Raw genomic sequence first — 22,597 nt, forward strand, 5'->3', positions numbered from 1 at the left:
AATGTTGTGGTGCTCACTGTATCCCTAGAAGTAGCATAGAGAAGGTAATATTGTCCCCATTTTTATAGGAAGGAAAAGTGAGTCTCAGAAAGGTGGGATGATCTGTCCACCAACATGCATAGCTAGTGAGAGTCACAGCAAAGCCTGGAACATAGGCCCTTCTAAGTCAAAGCCACTGCTACTTTAATATACTTGCCTCTCCTCTCCCCCTGTTCCCAGTGATCCTAACTCAAATTTCAATATTATATACTTCTACAATGTTTTAATGTTTTCAAAGCTCTTTCCTCTCATCTATTTTGTGAGGTAGGTAAAACAAACATAATCATTCCTATTTTGCAGATGGGGGGAAACTGAGGTACGAGAGGTGAAATTACTTGCCCATAGTCACCCAGCTAGTAAGAATTCAAACCCAGATTTTCTGGCCTAAGTCCAGCACTCTTCACTACATGATCATCATCACTACAAACAAAGGCAGCTTGATAGATGGTCTGTTCTCTCTCTCCCAGCTACAGAATGAGTAGCAGTCTCCAAAGGCAGAGAGCCAAAGAGCCAAGATAAAAAAAGCCATTTCTCCTGTGGGCTGACTTCCATTGCATTTAATAGCCACCTGCTAAGTTAGGAGCTTTGTCAGACTGTAACTTTACATAAATTTTGCGTGGAAATATTTGGAAGTGTGCTTAAGTGATACAGTATTTGTGTGACATTCAGACAATCTATCTGATACCGCTCAGCCTGCCTCACAGCAAGCCCTTGCATATTTTCCCTTATAGGGCTACACTGTAGCATTGTCACACAAACTCTCCAGATATTTCCTCAAACCTCTGCTGAGAGAGAAACCTTTAAGCAATAAATCCAGACTGAGGCACAAAGAAACATCACATCGCAGGTCTCTGGCTATTCTCTTGGTGCTCTGTGACTGAGAAATGCTCTGCGGGCTCAATTGCAAACGGAATCCCCAGAATCTTCAATCTCACATCTGGATCTGAGCACAGAGGGCACCCCCTACCCACCTCTAGCTGAAGCATAAATTCCTTCTACAACATCTTCCATAAATACTAACTCAAAGTATAACCTTGGCCAAGTCACTAGCCTCCAGGGGTCCGATGCTTTGTCCTCTGGAAAATAAGAATATTGCATTAGATAAACTAACTCTAAGTCTCTTCAGCTCTACCAAGCTTTGAACTGAGGATTGTTCAGCCTCCATGTGACCACCAATGACAAGGAACTTATAATTTTGCAAGGCAGTTCACTTCATCTGAGTACAACACTAATCATCAGCTAGGTTTCCATACATCATGTTGAAATCTTTTCCCCAGTAACTTCCATCCACTGGTACTACTAGTTCTGCCCACCAGGGTGTCAAGTAAAACAATGCGCAACTAAAAGGGTATTTTAGGATAGCTAAGTGATGCAGCAGACAGAATACCAGGCTTTGGGGTCAGGAACACTCATTTTCTGAGTTCAAACTCTGGCTAGACACCACCCTGTTTGCCTCAGTTTCCTCATCTGTGAAATGACCTGGAGAAGAAAATGCAAAGAACTCTAGTACCTTTGCCAAAGAAATCCCAAATGGGTTCACAAAGAGTCAGAGCACTCAACTATAAAATAAGGATAATACACCAGGGAAGGTCAACGTGAAGATCAAAATGAGAGTGATGCAGTGGATAGAGTATGGGCCCTTTGAGTCAGAAAGACCTGAGTTCCAATACAGCCTCAGACACTCACTGGCCGTGTGATTCTAGGCAAGTCACCTAACCTCAATTTCCTCAACAACAACAACAAAAAATCAAATGAGATAATATTTATAAAGCATTTGGCCCAGTGCCTGGCACATTAGAGACACTATTAACTATATTAATGTTTATGCCCTCCCCCACCCCATGATGATGGAAACTTCTTGCAATATCCTTGCAAACAGAAATTGTTTCATTTATTGTATTTGTTTTCCCAGGCTCTAGCACAGTGCTTGGCATGCTGAAGGGACTTAATAAGTATTTGCTGATTGAATTGTTGCTATAAGGGTGGGCCAAAAGTCACGGTATTTTAATAACTTTTTGAAAATTATTTTTTTCTTTATTTTTCACCATTTATGAAAATTTGATTTTTTTACATGGAATATAAATTCATTGTCCTATAAAGGAATTATTAAATATGAAACCCCTTCGTGACTTTTGGCCCACCCTTTATGAATGTCTTTGGCCACGAACATATGCATTATCGATATAAGTCCCTAACAACCAGAGCATTTGACTACCACAAGGCATTCTTGTCCATATCTAATAATAGCAAGTTTAATCTGTCTAATTGATCACTAGTAGAACATAGAACATTAGCATTAAAAGGACTTACAAGTCCAAGTGCTTTGTCTTAAGGATAATAAGAAAACAGAGGCTCCCAAAAATAAAGTTACTTTCCCAAAGGTCACCAGCTTGCAAATAGCAGTGGTGAGACTCAAGCCCCAGATTCCTGGGTCCAGTGTTCATTCTACCAAACCAGCCTATTACTATTAAATTCTCTCTGCATTTGCTTATTGCATGTTCCTGACAGTCCATCATCACACAATGGCAGCTTTACGCCCTAAAAGGCTGATTTTTTTTTTTAGCTTTGTCAATGTCCCAAATGAAAGTCTTGTGGTCTTAAAAATGTATGCAAATTCTGGCTCTCTGGATTTGATATCTCCAGCTGCCTCCAAAACTGAATGGAGAGCAGCAAAATTGCCCTCAAAGGAATTGGGATGAAATCCACAGAACACATTCTTTCAGGAAACTTGTCATAATCCTTGGAAATAAAGCTAATGTAGGGGGGGGGATGATTGTGAGTCCTAAGAGAAAATATCTTTTTACTGTTTTCAGGAGTGGGGAAGGGAGGATGGCGAAACAATCCTGCTTCTTAGTTAACTGTGTGACCTTGGGCAAATTACTTAATCATTCTGGGCCTCAGTTTTCTTCTTATAAAATAAGGAGTTGTATTAGATGCTAGCTGAAGTCCCTCTCAGCTCTGACATGCTATATTCTCAGGTCCCTTACAATGCTAGCATTTTTGTGATTCTAACATTAGAAATCATGTAATAAAATAAGAGTTGGCCATGAAGCCAGGCACTCACTACCTTTGTGGTCATGGGTAAAGTTCTTAGCATTCTCAGCTCCTCGTTTACCTGTCTGTAAAAAGAGGTTGATGACATTTGCACTATTTGACTATCAGGATTGTTGTAAGCAAATAACTTCCCATACCTTCTTCAAGTGCCATCTACATGCTGCTTGTGCCACTAGCCCATAACTATTTATATATCCAAATAACTCCTGAGGACACCAATTTCTTAAGAGCTAAAGTCAGTGATATGATGTATGTGGACCAGAGAAAGAAGAGATATGGCCATGATTAATGAGTGTGATTTTTTTTGGCTTGATACACTTGAACACTGTAATTCACTCTATCTAAATAAATTTTCTATTTAACGTAAGCTTTGTAACTTTTTAAAAATGGTCTTTCCCTTCCCACCCTCTGGAAATCATCATTTTTTAAAAGATAACACAAAGTAATTGTAGGTCTAAGTGATTAAATACTTGGACTTTTCTAGAAAACGGCCTAAAGTGAGAGAGTGAAGAATGTTGTACAAGCAACACTGAAATGAGGGTCAGCATTCCTGAGTTTTATTCTTGGCCTCTGCCATTAACCTCCTAGGGGATTATGGATAACTCACTTTATCATTTAGGAGCTCCACTTTATCCAATAAAAATCTTACTAATCATAATAAAAACGACAAGGAGGGGCAAGAAAGTGTGGTGAAAGAGTATTTATTGTATCTGAAGATCAGAGAATATGATTTCAAGTTGTAGAAATTCTACTTACTATCTATGTGACCTTGGGAAAATCACTTCTCAACTCCGAGCCTCAGCGTCCTTATCTGCAAAGTGAGAGGTATGATTTAGTAAATCTCTTGAGTTCCTTCTAGTCCTCAATCTTCAAATCTTATGCAGCACTTATAAGAAAGAAGCACTACCCTATCTACCATTCCCTTGACAGGTAAGCTCTAGACTTAGAGTCAAGAAGACCTTGGCTGGATTTTTGCCTCAGCCATTAAAGAGCAGTGTGACCTTGGAGAAGTCACTTACTCTCTAAGCTTCCATTTATTTTTCTGTAAAATTCTTACTTTAATAAGAAGGCCTACGTCCTGGGTTATTGAGAGGACCAAATGGGGTTATATATGTAAATAATTTGGCAAATTTTCAAGAGCTCTCGTAGGCATCAAATGAGATAATGTGTGTATAACTAAAAGGATACTGGGAGATAGCAGAAAGACTAGGAGATCTAGAGACAATCCTGCCTTCTTCTCTTATGACCTTAGGCAAGTCACTAAACTTCGATTCAGATTCTACACCTACAAAATAAGATGACTGGTCTAGATGATCTGATGCTCCTTCCAACTCTGAATCAAGAAACAACTTTATGATATAAGTAGGGTAAATATTCTTACTGCCATTTGATGAGGGGATTGGGGTTCAGGGAGATGTGATTTGCCAAAAGTCACCCAGCTCATGAGTGGTGGAGTCAGAGGTCAAGCCCTTGTCTTCTGATTCCAAGTGCAGTAAGTACTCTCTCCCCCACAGTGCACTAAGGTCCATTCCATCACTAAGCCACCCTGATTCTCTAAAGCAGGCATGCCAAAGAGAATGTACAACCAAGGTAGAATGTAATGAGAGACAAGCCAATTACATCATGGTGCAATATCTGTTCCAAACCAAAACTCAAACCAACTGGCCTGAAAATCATAGAATGATGTAATCATTTGAAATGTGCATTTATGGGAATTCAAATCTCTTTCTACTTCTCCTGCAGAAGGACCATATCAGCTTGCACTGCAAACTTCCTCGGACACACAAAGGAACTCTGCCACAGGCAACAAATGATTTTAGAATTTGCTTAACTCCAAACAACACAGAACAGAACGCAGGCACTGCATATACATTGGGTCATTTTCTTGGCTCCCTAGCACAAGGGTGTCTCTGATCTTCACCTTTAAAAAAACAATTCACTTCATCTCGCCGGGACCCTGGGCACTTCTGAGAAAACTAAAGAAAGAATCTTCTTTTGGGGTTGTGGAAAAATGGGCACATGAATGCACCGCTGGTGCAGCTGTGAATTGGTACAAACATTCTGGAAAGCAATTTGGGATCATACTAGGAAACTGAGCAAAATGTCCATGCTCTTTGACCCAGAGACTCCCCCTTCTAGGCACAGACCCTATGGAGGTCTATAATAACTAGAAGAGTCCTATCCAGACCATATCCCATCTAGGTCCACTAGATCTAGACCCTATCTACATCAAAGTATTTATAACAGCATTTTTGCAGCAGCAAAGAGCCAGAAATAAGGCAGATGCCCAAATGAATTATGGTAAATTACTGTAATGGAGTTTCATTGTGCTGTAAGAGATGATTAATGCAATGAATACAGGGATGCACTGGAAGTCTTATATGAACTTAAGACAAAGTGGAGTAAGGGAAACTTTTAGCTCCTCCTTTGTACCTGTTACTTCCTATCTTGTGGAAGGAAGAAGGAAGGAAGGAAGGATAATAAATAAGGAGTAAATTATAAGGCATCTATAAAGCACTTAATATCTACCAGGCAATCTGTTAAGTGCTGAAAATACCAATACAAAAAAAAAAGAAAGAAAGATACTACCTATGGGGGCAGCTAGGTGGCACAGTAGATAGAGCACTGGCCTTGGAGTCAGGAGGACCTGAGTTCAAATCCGGCCTCAGACACTTGACACTTACTAGCTGTGTGATCCTGGGCAAGTCACTTAACCCTAATTGCCTCACCCCCCACCCCCAAAAAAGATACTACCTATCCGTGAAAAGCTAAACATGGTATTGAGTAAGATGGCATATATAAGGTAGGCAGAGTTGGAAAGAGAGCAGGGGGCATTGGCCAAGTGTACATAGGTATCAGGGTTTGAGGCTGGCCAGGAAGCATTTGTACATATGTATCTTATACTTTCTTTACATTATGAGCTCCCTGAGATGAGGAGCTGCCTTATTTATCTTAGTAATGATCAATATTATAAAAATAACAAGGGGGTAACACTTTAAGGGATGCAAAGCCCTTTACACACACTATCTCATTTAAGCCTAATAACAGGCCTGTGAAGAAACTAGTTCAGTAATCAGATTTCCACTTTACAGATTAGAAAACTGAGGTTCACAAGGGTTAAGTGACTAGAAAAGATGGAACTTGAATAAAGATATTCTCTCTACACTTCCCCACATTTCTCCCAGGATCTAGCACAGTAATCTATACATCATAAGGAAGCATTTAATAAATGTCTGTTGAATAGAACCGAAGCTCTACAAATTACATTCCTCCTGGTATCTAGGTGGCACAGTGGATACAGCACTGGACCTGGAGTCTAGAAGACCTGAGTTCAAATCCAGCCTCAGACACTTATTATTTGTGTGACCCTGAGCAAGTACTTAACCTTTTGCTGCCTCAGTTTCCTCATCTGTCATATAAGAATAAAAACAGCACCAGACTGGCAGTATGGTGAGTATGAGATGTCAGTAAAGTACTTTTCAAATCTTAAAATATACAATATATAAATGATGGTTATTATTATTATTATTATTATATTATTATTATTATTATGGAAAAAAGATACAATTCAGATGATAGATAAAGAACTAAAAGGGACTTTGTAGAATCTCTAGTCCAACCATATTCAGATGGAAAAACTGAAGTCGAGAGAGATCAAGTGATTTGGCCAAGGTCCTTAGAGATACTAAGTAACAGGGTCAGAACTGAAACATATATTATGAACCCAGAGTCAGTACTTTTTCCATCACACCACACCATCTCTTAGGCCAATAACAAATTTTCTCATTCACAGAGAACTTACTAAATCTTCAAAACTGTGAGCATAGCCTACATGACCTTCATTTAGAAAGTGCATACAGAACAGAGAGAAATCTGGTCACCCTAATTTAACTGTGTCTCTACAGATTTATTAAGTCCTAAAATAAATGAACACTTATTAACAGTGTGATCCTGGGCAAGTCACCTTAACACTATTTGCTTCAGTTTCCTTATCTGTAAAAATGAGCAGGAGAAAGAAATAGGAAACCACTCCAGTATCTTTGCCAAGAAAACCCCAAAGAGGGTCCAAAGGGTCAGACATAACTGAAAATTGACTTGAACAACAACGTGTAAACTGCTACAATATTCAGACTGTTAAATTCACTCACAGTGAACCAGGGAGTGCAAGGGCCTTCTTGGCCCCAGGGTTTTTGCATAGTCACTAATAAATGAAAGCTACTCCCTCCTCATCCCATCCTTACAATCTCCATATACTGGAATCTTCTTGGGTGAAAGGAGCAAGAGTGAATAAGCATTAGAATGGGAAAGGAAATCCAAGCTGGTCAGGGGAGATTAGTTCTTTGGAGAAGTGCCTTGGATTTCCTGAAAAAGAGCCTTTGGAGTCAAAGATCCACAGTTCAAATCACAGCTGTGCCTGTGTGAACCACTTAGATCATCACTTAGCCTTGCTGTGTGTCTTTCTATTTCACTGAGAACATAACATCTGTTCCAACATCCACCAATCTACATTCTAATGTCCCTTCCAGCTCTCAAATTCTATGATACTATGACACTGATGTAAATTAGGTTTTTATTCATTTTTCATTGTTTTGCTTTGTTTGTCCAGAGTAAACTCCAAGGAGTTGTTCTGGAAAGAGCCAACTTAAAAACAGTTCCAGCTCTTTTTTCTCAAATGCTGTATACAGGTAGAAGATGGGTCTTCAGCCTGTAGGTTTCTCTATTCATGACTCTAAATATGCCATGACATTTCATAGCACTTATCATTAGCTATTTCAGCTCACAGTCCACTCCATTCTTTGTCTTTATTAGAAGTAATTGAACGATTCTTTATTCCTTCAACTGGTTTCCCCCATGACCTAGCACCCAAGGCCTCCCCACATAACAAGTGCTTAATTAATACTTGATGATCAATTTGTTGTTTTATCAAAGGGAATCTAGAGATCAATCCAATGGAAAGAAAACAGAATCAGAAAATCTGAGGTGCATTCCTGGCTCTGCACTTACTAGTTGAGTGACCCTGGGCAAGTCAAATCCTCTATGTCTCAGGTTCCTCATCTTGGACTGGCATAGAAAGACAACTGGTCTTGGGGCAGAAGGCCTCAAGGCTTCCACTGCCCCTTATATTCTTGTGAGTTCCATAAGTCTATGGGAGGGACTGAGAGGAAGAGAATGAAGAATAGACTTCCAAAATTTCCATGAAAATCCGAGGTATCTTGAAATGAGAGGGTCTTGCAATGAAAAATGTCAGGGAGAGAATGGAGGGATGGCATCTTCCTGCAAAGAAGAAGGTCTTGGGTAGCTAGGTGGCACAGTGGTTAAAGCACTGGCCCTGGATTCAGGAGGACATAAGTTCAAATCCAGCCTTAGACACTTGACACTTACTAGCTGTGTGAACCTGGGCAAGTCACTTAACCATCATTACCCTCCCCCCCAAAAAAAAAGAAGGAAAAGGAAAAGGCCTTCACTTTTTTAATGTCATGAATCCTATTCTGGAAGGTTGGTGAAGCTTAATGGACTTCTCAGAACAATGTTAAAAATATTTAAGTTAAAATGCATTGGATTAAAAAGAAAACCGATTACACTGAAACATAAGAAGAACATGTTTTTCTTTTTTAATTCATGGAATCCAAGCTAAGAACCTCCTGTCTTTGGAAAGTGTCTTCGATTTGGAGTCCAGAGATTTGGGTTTGAATCCTATCTCTGCCACTTTATCAATGCCCTTTCCAAAGGTAGCTTAGGCATTCTCCTACTGACACCTTATAAATCTTATGTTCTGAATTCCCATTATCCATTTTTATTTTGTTCTTTCCATTCCAAAAATGACCTTACTTGTCAGATCAAACAAAAACAAAAGTTGGACAGCTCTACCATCTCTCTGTCATCCATTCTACCATGATTAGTGATCCTAGGCCTCTTCGATCTACTTCTTTTTTCCCCAATGTAGCTTAAAATAACACTTTCACCACCTTTGTATTTTAACCATTTAACCATAGTTTAAGCTTACTTAACCATCTGATTGGGGGGGGGGCAGGGCAATGGAGGTTAAGTGACTTGCCCAGAGTCACACTGTAAGTGTCAAGTGTCTGCGGCCGAATTTGAACTAGTCCTCCTGAATCCAGAGCTGGTGCTTTCTCCACTGTGCCACCTAACTGCCCCACCATTTGATTTTGCTTTTAAACTTATCTTCCCTTAGCTGCCCTTGTTTCTACCTTCTACTTGTTACCACTTCTACTTCCACTTGTAAACCACTGTGGCTAGGGACAACACATTTCTTTCCTCTGGACTTTAGTTGCCTCATCTGTAAAATGAGAGGTTGGGACAATATGACCTCTGAGGTACCTTCCAGTTCTGAATCTATGACACCAAAATCCCATCCATTTCCAGAACTTATGATTCTAAGAACAACCAATAGTTCTACAATCTTTGACCTCTTTCCTCTGTCACTGTCTCCTCTGTTATTGCTGGTTCTGATAACAGCTTCTGGCAGAGGAGTGGGTGGCTGGAACACATCCTCTTCATTAGCAGAGTTATTCATAGAGCTGACAGATTTTCTACTAATGACATAAACAGTGCCAACTTGGGGGAGGGGGAGTTTTGTGAGGAAGGTCCTTGCACCAACTTGAAACAGAGAAGAATCATTAAGGAAAACATTTAAGATTCTTGCCATACATTCAAAGATCAGTCTGCCAAGACCAGAGCAGTCACCAGCTGCTCAATTAAGGGACACCTCAAGCTATACAGATGTCCCTGGTAACAAAGCCACCTCTATAGTACCAGGTGGCAGGCTTTGCAAAACAAGACGTAAGAGCAGATTCTAAAAGAAGAAAGCCTTTCACATGGCTCTATATTCCCCCAGGAGATACTGTCACTCCTGAGAGTCCAGGAGGAAGGAATTCAGATTCTATCATTTGAGAGGTACTATTCTCCAAAGGGAAAAGAACAAACCTTTCCCCATGAATCAGCCTTCCTTTTCACACCTCCGATAGATAATGTGCATCTTCCTCCTTCATCCCCCTACAAGCCATTAGCAGTTGGTTTTAATTACATGGGGCCAAGTTAAGATAAAGTAACTTGGAAACTCTAAACTTTGGATGTGATAGATAAATGGAGACAGTCACCAATCACTTAGGAATAAAGGGTGGTGACTAAGGCTTTGGATCCAGCCTCTCCTAGTGGGCAGCAACCTGAGAATACATGGCTCCCCAAACCATAAGGGAGTATGACGGCTTTTGGACACGACCCTTGGGGCACCTCGGCCTTTCCCAGCCAACCTCCATTGAGCTGCCAATGTGATTTTCCTAATGCACTGTCATGACCGTGTTTTCTCCCCAATCCAATAATGCCAGTGGTATTCTATTACCTCCAGGAATCAAACAGAAGATCATGTTTGACACTCAAAGTCTTTCACAACCTGGTTCCAACAGTCCAGGCTGTTTACATGACTTCCCTTCATGTACTCTATGGCTCAACCAAAGTAGGCTTCCTGCTTCTCACACAGACCACTCCATCACCTACCCCTGTGTCTTGTGCTGACTGTCCCCCTTTCCGGGAAACCATTTATTCCTGACCTCTGCCTCTCAGAATCTCTCATTTCTTTCCAGGCTCAGTTAAAATGCCATCTCCTACACGAAGGAGGTCTTTCCTAATTCTCCTCTTGCCCCAGCTACTAATGTTTCTCACCACCACCACCACACACCAAATAACAATAACAATAACTTCTGGGTTTTTTTGTACAGAAATAGACTCTTTTATCTTCCCTAATAAAATGGGAGCTCTCTGAGAGCAAGGATTTTTTTTTTCATATTCATCTTTATCACCCTGGTACCTTGCACATAGTCGACCATGAACAAATGCCTACTGCCTAAATGATCAGTGTCATTTGGTCTGAGAAATAATTACCGTAGATTGTGGCAAGAGCACTGAATTGGAGTCAAAATAAACTGCATGCAAATCTCAAATCTGTTACTTATAACCTGTGTGTCTTTTATGTAATGTAAGTCAAACAATTTCTCTAAACCTTAGTTTCCTCATTGAAAAGGCAAGGAAGTTAAAGAAATGTTCTTTAATGTGCTGGGGGGCAACCAGGTGGCACAGTGGATAAAGAGTGCTGGCCCTAGAGTCAGGAAGACCTGAGTTCAAATCTCACCTCAGACATTAAATCCTAATTTCCTTAAAACATCCAAGGCCATCTCCAGTGTTCCGGGTATATATCTTGCCACTGGACCTAGATGGCTCTGGAAGAGAGAATGAGGTTAGTGACCTTGCACAATCCTCCCTCAACTCACTTAAAGCCTATTCACTGCAAGTCATGACATCACCGTCCCGATGTCATGGTCTTCTTTGAGATAAAGGACAAACAACAACAGCTTTAAGGTCCCTCTCAATTTTAAAATCTTACTACCAAGGGTATCCTTGGACAAATCACTTTACCTCCCTTGGACAGTTTTTCTTCTCTGTGAAATATGGGAATTGACAAGAAAAGAAACAGTGACCTATTCACAGTGCCAAGTCATTAATATGGGGTTCATATACATCTGTCCCAATGCTTCTGGCCATATTATTCTTTTTTTTTTTTCTTTCTTTTTCTTTTTTGGTGGGGCAATGAGGGTTAAGTAACTTGCCCAGGGTCACACAGCTAGTAAGTGTCAAGTGTCTGAGGTCAGATTTGAACTCAGGTACTCCTGAATCCATGGCCGGTGCTTTATAAACTGCGCTACCTAGCTGCCCCTGGCCATATTATCCTAAGAAATACCCGATGAAGGGACAGTTAACATTCTGTGCTGGAAAAGACACATGGAGCAAAGTATTCCTTAGATATCTCTCTTTACTATGATAATTCTTGACTCAATAGCCATTTCATCAGATGTCACGGGTCCTCTTGGAAAACAGAGGACAAACAGCAGTTTTGTTAGGAAGTAATCATTTCCCTTTATTTTTGTTGACTCTCTGAGACCTCATTTGGGAATTTCTTGGCAAAGACACTGGAATGGTTTGCCATTTCCATCTCCAGCTCATTTCACAGATGAGGAAACTGAAGTAAGCAGGATTAAGTGACTTGCCAAGGGTCACACAGCTATTAAGTGTCTGGGGCTGGATTTGAATTCAGGAAGAAGAATCTTCCTGATTCCAGGCCAGTGTTCTATCCACTTCGCCACCCTACTATCCCTTTCCCTTATCTCAACCTATCAAATTTAAATCTGATTCACGTGAAATCCCCACTTCTGGCTCTACCCGCTCTCTGACCAAAGAAAACAAGTCTAATCCCTTTTCCACATATATCCTTCAAATATTTGAAGACAGGAATCAGATCCTCCCTGAGTTTTTCTTCTAGAAGTAAAACATTCAGAGTAGCTTCAACCAGTCCTCATATGATATGGCTAACACCCTTTCCTCTTGCTCATGCCTTCCTCTGTAGTGTCCTTCAATTTATCTAAGTCCTTTCCAAACTGTGGCAACCTAAAACAAATACTCCAAACTTGTTCTGACTAGGAAAGAGTAAAACGGAGCCATCATCTCCTTATTCCTGAAGCTTATGCTTTTCTTACTGCAGCCCAACTTGGGACTGGCTTTTCTCACTGTCACACCACACTGCTCATGAATTCCATATCTTTTTCAAAATCTCTATCCCTGCTTCACCCAAGTTATATTTATAAAGTTCATATTTTTCGTCCAAGGATAAGATTTCACATTTATCCATTCTATATTTCATCTCATCAGATTCAACCCAATTCTCTCACCTATTAAGTTTTCTTATTATCCTAATTCTATTCTCTAGTGGATTGGCGATGCTGCACCTCCCCATTTCCTGTCATCTGTAAACATTAGAAGCATGACATTTGTGCTTTTATCCAAGCCATTGATAAAAAATGTTAAACAGTACAGGGCCAAATACAAATGCCTGGGGAACTCCACTGGAGACATTCTGCCAAGTAGACATTGAACCACCAAGGACTACTCTTTGAGCCTAGTCATTCAAATAGTTCCTAATTCATCGACCTCTATTACTGTCTAGTAATTGCTCCATTTTTTCACCATTGCAAAATATACTTTATCAAGTACAAAGAGTCTAAGAAAACTAGATCTACAGCATTTTCCTGATCTACCAATTTAATAAGCCTGTCCAAAAGAGAAATAAAATTAAGACTGGGTATAAGGTCTATCATTGATGAAGCCATGTTTTAATTTTCTAATCACTGCTTTAGTAAATCTGTCAGGGGAAATAAAGCTAGAATTGGTAAAAAGGTCTATTGTTGATAAAGTCATGTTGGATTTTTCTAATTACTGCCTCCTTTCCAAGATATTCACTAACCAAATAATCTGCACACTTGATTGTCTATAGTGTGTAGACCCTATTCTCTTCCCCTTTTCATAATAATTTTTAAAAAGGCATCTGCTGGGGCAGCTAGGTGGCTCAGTGGATAAGGCACCAGCCCTGGATTCAGGAGTACCTGAGTTCAAATACAACCTCAGACACTTGACACTTATTAGCTGTGTGACCCTGGGCAAGTAACTTAACCCCCACTGCCCTGCAAAAAAAACAAAACAAAACAAAACAAAAAAAGGTATCTGCCTCTCTCGAGTACTACGGTACTTCTCCAATTCTCCATAACCTATCAAATATCAGAGACAGAAGCTCAATAATCACATTGGCCCTATTCCCATCACTCTAACCCCCAGCTGCCAGACCTCACACCAAGGAGAAACCAGGCAAAGGGTATTTCATACACATAACTGTGTGATCTATGACCCCATGACCTTCCATCGGAGCTTAAATCATGTTATCCTTGTTCTCTCATTTTGCAAAATAGGAAGAGAGACCCAGAAAGGGAAGGTACGTTGTCCTAAGTTCTAAAGCCAGGAAGCAATACCAGAGGGAAAAGATTCCTGGATCTGGAGTCAGGGGACCCAAGTTCAAATGATGACTCTGATGCTTAGTCCCTATGTGACCTGGAACAAGTCAATTCACCACTCTGGGCCTCAGTTTTTTCAACATGCAATAAAAGAGGTAGACTAAATGGTTTCTGAGGTCTCTTCCAGCTCCAGAACTATTTTCTGACACTAAAACCCCAAGTATCCTGGGCTTCTAACTCTATTCTAATGCAATCATTTAAAAATCTCTAAAATCACCAAATGTCATGCCATGCCATGCCCTGTCTCCCTGATCTTTCATCTCATTTTGAGCCTACTCTGTCTCCCCAGGACCATTCTACACAGACCTGCAATTGACTTGGTTGAATCACCTTATCATCAAACAGACTATCGATTATCAGAAGAGACAAACACACGGATGAAGAACAACATTCCTGCTACCCTCCTCCCCAGCCCCCAGATCCTGCTCTCATAGCTCCAAGTGCCTCAGGGACCAAAGTTCTCTAAAATAAGCTTGTTTGAAATCAGTGTTTCATCTGTTCACACACTCATCAAAATCCCATCAGTCCAAATGACTGGAGGAAAAAAAATGCCAACAGGAAATCCCAAATGTCAAAAACTAAGGAGGCAATATTAATGCTATCCAATGGCTAACCCAGTGACACATTTAAAATGTGGAGGAAGAGAAATAGGATTAATGTTATTATGTGTATATATATGTGTGTGTATATATATATATCTATATGTATATGTATAGATATATATAGATATAACCTATATCAGATTACCTGCTGTCTAGGGGAGGGGGGAGGGAGGGGAGGGAGGGAGGGAGAAAAATCTGAAATTGTAAAGCATGTATAAACAAAAGTTGAGAACTATCTTTACATGTAACGGAAAAAATAAAATATCTCAAAAAAAAATGTGGAGGAAGAAAGAAAAATGAAGATCATGCCAGTGGGACGGGTCAGTAAGAGAGGGCTAGAAATGTAAAGCCCAAGTGAAAACTGAAAGACATCCACGCCAGAGACAACTATTTCATCAGGTAATTTCTCCCCTGAGGCACAGATAAACAACTGGATCTCATACTCCTTTCATTCCAAACAAACGATAAGCAAGCAGCCCACAAAATAAGGTCTATGCCTTCCCTGTATTTTGGTGTGATCCATTGGACCCCTGGTGTTCCCCAACACCACCAAAAATCCTAGAGATTGACTCTCCTCAGCTGATTTACATCTATGCCAACTTGTCTTTGTGATGGGCTCTGGCCTTCAACCTCAACTTAGAACTCTCATTGGAAAAAGGCTCAAGCTGCATAAAAGCCCCAGGTGCTGAATGCAGAAGGCAGACAGGACAGTCTCTAAAGATCTGTCCCTCAGCCATTAGCTCCCTGGGCCAGATGGTGCCTGGTTACCAGGAGAAGCCTGGGTTACATATGCTAATACAGGCAAATGATAGAACACATTGAGTCCCACCAGCTGGCTATAGCTGCTTCCACGCTCCATACCCACACCAGAGCAAAGGGAGACGAGATTTCTCCACAAATATCCCTTTACTCGAATGGGAGAGGGAGAAAAAATGTGTTTTCTAACTTTTTTCATGGACTCTCTGTGCTTTCAGTAAAAGAAGCTTGAATTGTGAATGCTTTGTGTGTGAGAGTCACAGACACTCATGGCAGCCTATAACTACCTGGGCTCAGAGGCAATTTTCAATGAATAACTAGATACATCAGCAAGGACATCTAAGACTAGAAAAGGAAGGTATGTGGATTATGTGACCAAAGTAAGCAAGAATAACCAATGGACCTCCTGGGCACTGCACTGGTATGGAGAGACGGTTAAAGGCACATGGAGAAGAAGGTCACCTGCCTATAGGGAGAATGCTGCTCAAGGGAAGGATTTATCAAAATGACCGACAGTCATTACATTGGCTCCCATCTGAACCAGGTAATGAAGCCTGCTGAATTATAGTCATGGATTTGCTACTAACTTAGGAAGACAGCATTTACACCTACAAAAAGAGAGACCTTCCAGGACTCTCACACAAACCCTCCATTTTATAGATCAATAAACCAACATCTAAAGAAGTAGATATTAACCTACAAATATGTGGGGAGAATTTCCCTATAACAGGGATTCTTCCTTTTCTGTTTTATAGAGCCCTTTGGCAGTTGAGGAATCACACGGTCTGTCTCTCAGAAAATTTTTAAATGTATAAAATACACAGGATTACAAAGAAAGACAATTATATCAAAATAAGTTATTAATTTTTTTAAAAGTTCACAGACAGGTTAAGAAGCAAGTATTTTGTCTGGTCATCATTTTCTATCCTTTGATTATATTTTCTACACACCACATTTTCTTCTGGTAGAATTTAAGCTCCTTAATATATTCCCAGTATTGAGCACAGTACTTTGCACATAATAGTAGGTATTTGCTGAGTGCCATAGACATAGCTGAGCTAAGATTTGAAGTCAGGTCCTCATACTTTAAATCCAGTGTTTTTGCCATTATCTCAAAGATGGTGTGTGTGATCTTGGACAAGTCATTTCCACTCCTCATAAATACTTTCCATCATATAGAAAAATAGAGGGTTGAACTAGAGAACCTTTAATGGTCCCTTTCAGTTGTTCTCAACATTATTGACCTTCTGATCTCCCAACTGGCCAACTGCTCCCTTTTTAATACTCTTACCTCCTAGATGGTGACTTTCTCCCAAACAATATCCTTAACCCAATCGTTAAGACCCTCAAACCCCTCTTCTTCCATGCAGCCTACCATGTTTGCTTCTTGCTTTGAATTCCTATAGTCCATACTATATCTTGTATCCCCTTGGTTATTCTTTCACCCAAAATAACATTCTGAATAAAACCAAGAAATGCAACATGTACTAAATTAGTAGACAAAGAATCCGAGTTTGAATCCTGGCTGTTTCCTTTTGATTCTAAGCTCCCTGGGAAGAAAACCACCACTACCACTACCAGCACCACCACCATCAGCAAAAAAATGTCACATTGTCCATAAGAGAATGGCAGACCAAACCATGGGTGTATGATTGAAATGGACAGTGATTGTGGGTTAAGAAATGATAAATAGTACATAATCATACTACATATATAACCCATATCTGATTGCTTGCCACCTCAAGGAGGGGGAAAGGGGAGGAAGGGAAGGAGGGATAAAAATTGGAACCCCAAACTATAAATAAAAATTTTTATCACATTCAAAAAAAGAAATGATAGATAGGATGAATTCAGAGAAACAGAGAAAGTCTTGTATGAAATGTTACAGAGCACAGAAAGGAGAACTTGGAGAAGATATATAATGACAAAATAATTTAAATGAAAACAACAATAAAAAGCAACTCAACTCAGATTCATTGCTATGAAATAGCTCTGGTCCTGATAACAGAGTATGAAGCAAAGGTGCTTCCTATCAGTAAAGAAATAGGGGAAATAAGGATGTGAAATGTGTCATTCCCATTAGAATGTAAGCTCCTTGAGGGCAGGAACTGTCTTTTTGCTTCTTTTTGTATACCTGGTCTTTAGCATTGTGCCTGGCACATAGTAGGTGCTTAATGAGTGTTGACTGATGTTTCATAAGTCTGTCTGTTGAGGTTGCTTTATCAGGGTTCAAAATAGCAAAGGGGGAGTATATAGGTAAATGACTATAATGAAAAAAATATCAAAAAGCATCCATTTCAAAAAAACAAAACAAAACCAAGGGGCACCTAGGTGGCACAATGGATAGGACCTGAGTTCAAATATGACCTCAGACACTTGACATTTACTAGCTGTGGGACCCTGGGCAAGTCACTTAGTTCCAATTGCCTCACCAAAAAAAAAAAAAAAAGCATCCATTTCTTTAAACGGAAAAAGGAACCAACGTTTACAGCACAGTTGGCATTTATATTGAAGATGAGGACGATAGCTGGTCATTTAACAGGGAGAAGTAAAGCACTGAAAAGTGTGGAACTGACACCAACAGCTGGATTCTATTTTAAGAGAAAGCCTACCAGAGCAATTTCCCAAAAGATGCCTTTTGAACAAGCTCACAGTAAAAGAATCAGGGAAACATAAGACCTTAAAGACATCTGGTCCAACCCCCCCCCCTTTTTTTTTTACAGATGAGGAAAATGAAGCCAGGAATGGGGAGGACCTTAGCCAAAGTCACAAGGGAAGCTGGTGACAAAGCCAGGACTAGCACCCAGGGCTTCTGCATCCCAGCCCAGGGATCTTTAGTAACTTATCTGATCTGTCAGGCACACTCATTGAAATTGACCAAAGCAATATTCCAACACTGAAGCAATCATGCTAACACTGATTTGGAATGTCTCTATCTGTGAAATGTCAAACTCCTAGGTAGTAACTTAATACACCTTTGAACATCACCCAGGTACCCTGAATATACTGGTTATTCTACAACCACCTTAATCCAAAACACTACCTAAATTAAGTGTGCTTCCTTTTCCACATTTAAAAGGTTCTCTTGCAGGGGCAGCCCGGTGGCACAGTGTATAAAGTACTGACCCTAGATTCAGGAGGAACTAAGTTCAAATCCAGCCTCAGACATTTGACACTTACTAGCTGTGTGACCCTGGGCATGTCACTTACCCCTCATTCCCCCTCCCCCCCAAAAAAAGGTTCTCTTGCAGAAACACGGTTTAGTGGAAAGCATCCCAGGCTGGTAGGGTTCTATCTTGACTAATTAGCCATGTGACCCTAAGGAGGTCATGTACTCTTTTTAAGTCTCAGTTGATTTTGCTTTTGTTTTTGCCATCTAAAATGCAGATACCACCTTGCTATCCTAAAAGAATGGTTATTAGGGGCAGTTAGGTGGTGCAGTGGATAGAGCACCAGCCCTGGATTCAGGAGGACCTGAGTTCAAATCCGACCTCAGACACTTAACGATTACTAGCTGTGTGACCCTGGGCCAGTCATTTAACCCCAATTGCCTCAGAAAAAACAAAAGAATGGTTATTAGGACAAATGAGAAAGCATTCTAAGAAAGCACTTTGATCATTCTTACTCAACCTACCCATTCTTCAATGATTACTTTTAAAATATTGGATGAGGGATTCAGCAATAGAATGATCAAACACAGTACTAAGGAAACAATGAGAAAATCTGATAGCGATGTGCTTCTCCCAAGTAAACACTGTTAAAGATGGGCATGCAGAACAGATAGATTGAGGGTGACAGGAAGAGAGTAGAGAGCATAATGTACTTGTCTTGTATGCACACACAATCCTTTTGCAAAGTGCATACAAATTATAGTCTGATGCATGGCAGCTGAAAACAGCTTGCTCCAGCCAGCTTCTAGCTGTCAGAGACCTCATCAACCGTGCCATGCACCACAATGAGAAGCTGTTGGCCAAGGATGCCTCATTGCCAAACAATCTCTCCCTATAAATATAAGGGGCAATTTTCTAAGTTTTTGCAATGTTAGATAATGGAACTTTGGAGCTGAAAGCAGCTCTGCAAATATAGAACACGGAATGTTAGAGCTGTTGGGAGTGACCTTACAATCCTGAAACCAAAGATGGGGAACTTAGAACGTTCTGTGCACAGAATGTCGCAGCTTGGGAACAGATCTTCAAGAATGTGAATGAAAAAAGAGAACTTCACAATCACCTCGTCTGATCCCTTCATTTCACAGATGAAGAAACAGAGGCACAGAGAAGAGAAGTAAGAAGACACTGTAAGAGAGAATCAGAGCCAGCCCTGGAACTCAGGTCTCAGTGAATCCAATCCAAGACCACTGACATTACAACTTGTAAGAGGCAATATTAAAGATAATGTTGGGTGGGCTTGAAGTCGTAAAAACAGAGGTTCACCTTCTGCCTACAAAATTTATCAGTTTCTTTCATCCAGTCAAATATGAAAAAAAAAAGGCAAGGGGAAGAGGCAGTGGAATTATTCTTAGTGATTTTTCTTATATTGTCTTGCCAGCTTCAGCTTATTCAGAGCTTTTGCACTCTTGACAATATTTTTTGCACATTTGGGCCATGAATTAATATTCATTCACCATTAATGTGCACCTTCTGCACATTTGTTTTCAAAATCTAAGTTGGTCAAAGGGTCCTCCATGAATAAACATCTGTCTCTTTAAATAATTAACCCTTTTCCTCCTCACTGGAACAGTTTCTATGTCTTCATTAGTTCAATCTTGAACACTGAGTTCCAGAGTCCTTGATCTGCACAGTGGATAGTACTTCTCTTCCTAATGTTTCCATCAATAGACGTCAGATGGACAAGCCAAGGGCTCCAAGGAATAGCATCACTCCCAGGCCATCTACTCTGTTTCTGCCTCCCCCACCCCCACCCTCACCCCAACCCCTGAAAGCTCTGTGGAGGAGCCCGACATCTCCATCTTGTGCTAGATAGATAAAACCACTGAACTCAATAAGCATTTTTCAGGTGTCTGCTCCTTGCCAGGCTCTGTGCTGAACTAATCCTAACCTCAGGAAACACTCCCAAACTCTAAAAAGTGCAGGCAATTATCAGTATGTATGGTGGAAGGCATCCCATACCATCAATTCCCTACACAATGAGATAAGGATAGACTCTGTGTGTGCATGTGTGTGAGAGACAGAGAGAGGAAGAGAGAGAGACAGAAAAGAGAGACAGAGACTGAGAAAGGAGGGGAAAAGAAAGAGAGGAGGGAGAGAGAGAGGGGAAGGAGACATGAAGAGGAATGTCTTGAGCCATGTCTTGAGGAGGGGAAGGAGAAAGGAGAAAGAAAGAGAAAGTTTACAGACAGAGGAAAAGAGAGAGACACACATGCAGAGAAAGGTCTTTCTGTAGTGACTATTGACTAGAAATTGAGAGGCATCATCGAAATCTACAGATGTCAGAAAACATGTGTGTGCCCAAAATATGTTTAACCTATCTCTTTGGCTACAATATTCTAAACACCTCAAGTATCAATCACACTTACAGATTTGGCTACAAATACAGCTGTCTTTGTATCATATTAACACTGAATAAACCTTGAATAATTAGAACTTGCGAGGGCGACATTCTCAATGATTGAAATTATCACCGAAACCTCCAGGAATTTGAAAGCTTGCCAGGAGAACACTGTCAAACTATTTTTATCTTATGAAAAGAATCTCCTATCCTGTGTGTTAAAGAAAATAAGAAACAACTTCTCTGGAAATAACTCTTTGCATGAAGTTATTTAGAAAAGTAATCTTAAAGGAGGCTGCAGTGTAGCAGATTACACCAGTCGAAAGAACACTGGACAGGGAAATGAGAGACTGAGGTTCTGAAACCAGTTTGCACACATAGGCTGATTGGAAGTTAAAACTACCCACACACCACTCTGTGAGCTTGGGCAAGTCTCCTATCTGAATCTTCACGTTCTTCAGCTACAAAACAAGAATGATAGGAAAAGCAGTTTCTAAATTCTCTTCTACACTTTTATGCAGTATATTAGAGTAGAGGAAAGGACAAGAGACTGGAGAAGAGAAAGAACCATGGTGGCATGGTGACTATCTGAAAATATGTAAAAGGTTGCTATATGGAAGAGTTAAGACTTAATGCACTTCATTTCTCACCAAGCTCTATTCTAGACTTTCTGGAAAACTTCTTCATAGCGGAAGGTCAACCCAAGCTTGGAATTCACATCTTGGAAATACCTTCCATCCCCGAAGCCTGACACTCTATGTATGTCTGTGTCTATGTCTGTGTCTGTGTCTATGTCTCTCTCTCTCTCTCAGAACTTCCATTTGAGGAGGCCAGCCATGTCCTGAGACTTGTCTCTGAGCAAGGTACCTTCATTCCCCATCTTCCCCTTTTCAGATTCCTTTTGTGTTGTTTTCTTTCATTAACATGTAAGTCCCTTTCACTGGCTCTGGATTCAGGAGGACCTTAGTTCAAATCTGGCCTCAGACACTTAACACTTACTAGCTGTGTAACCCTGGGTAAATCACTTGACCCTCATTGCCCCACAAAAAAACAAAAAACAAAAACAAAACAAAACAAAAACAGTAAAAAACCAAAACAAAAACAAAAACAAAAAAAACCCACAAAACAAAAGAATGACCCTTGAGAAGAGGACTTCCTTCCCTTCCCTTCCCTTTCCACAATAGGCTGTTTGGAGGCATAATATCACCAGTGCCCTTCAAGTAGAGACCAGATGACCACTTAAGGTTTCAGCTTTGGGTTGATATTACACTACATGATCTCTGAGAGCGTTTCCAAAGAAGATGCTATGTTCTAAGACCCCTTCCAGCACTGTGCCCTAAGATCACTCACTCCTCCAAACTTCTATATTCTAAGGTCTCATTCAGCTTTAAGAGCTTAGGATTCACTATATTTCAGACTAAAAAGGATGTTCTTTTCTATAGCCTGAACCAGCTGTTCCCCAAGTCACATCATCCAAGTAACTAAGAAGGCAGAAGTCAGCCCACAAGTATGTGAACTCGATGAAACATTTTATTCATACTGCAGGCAGTAAGAGAATGCAATAATCAGGGTTAGCAACACAGGTCACTCATCAGGAAACAATGACTTCATCGCTGAATGTGCAGGAGACAGCTGGAATGAATATGAAAACCAAATTGCCAGTTGGATTTTGCCCCCTGTTTACTTAAAGTGGGTCCTGACCCAGCTAAAATTAAAAACAAACAAATA

The 22,597-nt window shown here is 40.4% G+C and overlaps 1 protein-coding gene across 6 annotated transcripts in view; it reads right to left on the minus strand.

Annotated features, from left to right (window-relative positions):
- The window catches only part of AFAP1 (actin filament associated protein 1), a 242,686-nt gene that overhangs the window by 163,086 nt on the left and 57,003 nt on the right, over window positions 1-22,597 (minus strand). For 4 of the 6 annotated variants that reach the window (XM_043973038.1, XM_043973040.1, XM_043973035.1 and 1 more), the window contains one exon: window positions 3,850-3,904. The exons of the other annotated variants lie outside the window; for them this stretch is intronic. The gene's annotated coding sequence lies outside the window, so the exon portion shown is untranslated. The remainder of the gene's footprint in view (window positions 1-3,849; window positions 3,905-22,597) is intronic. 6 annotated transcript variants of the gene reach the window in all.

This window comes from Dromiciops gliroides, chromosome 6 (assembly GCF_019393635.1).
Source record: "Dromiciops gliroides isolate mDroGli1 chromosome 6, mDroGli1.pri, whole genome shotgun sequence".
NCBI lineage: Eukaryota > Metazoa > Chordata > Mammalia > Microbiotheria > Microbiotheriidae > Dromiciops > Dromiciops gliroides.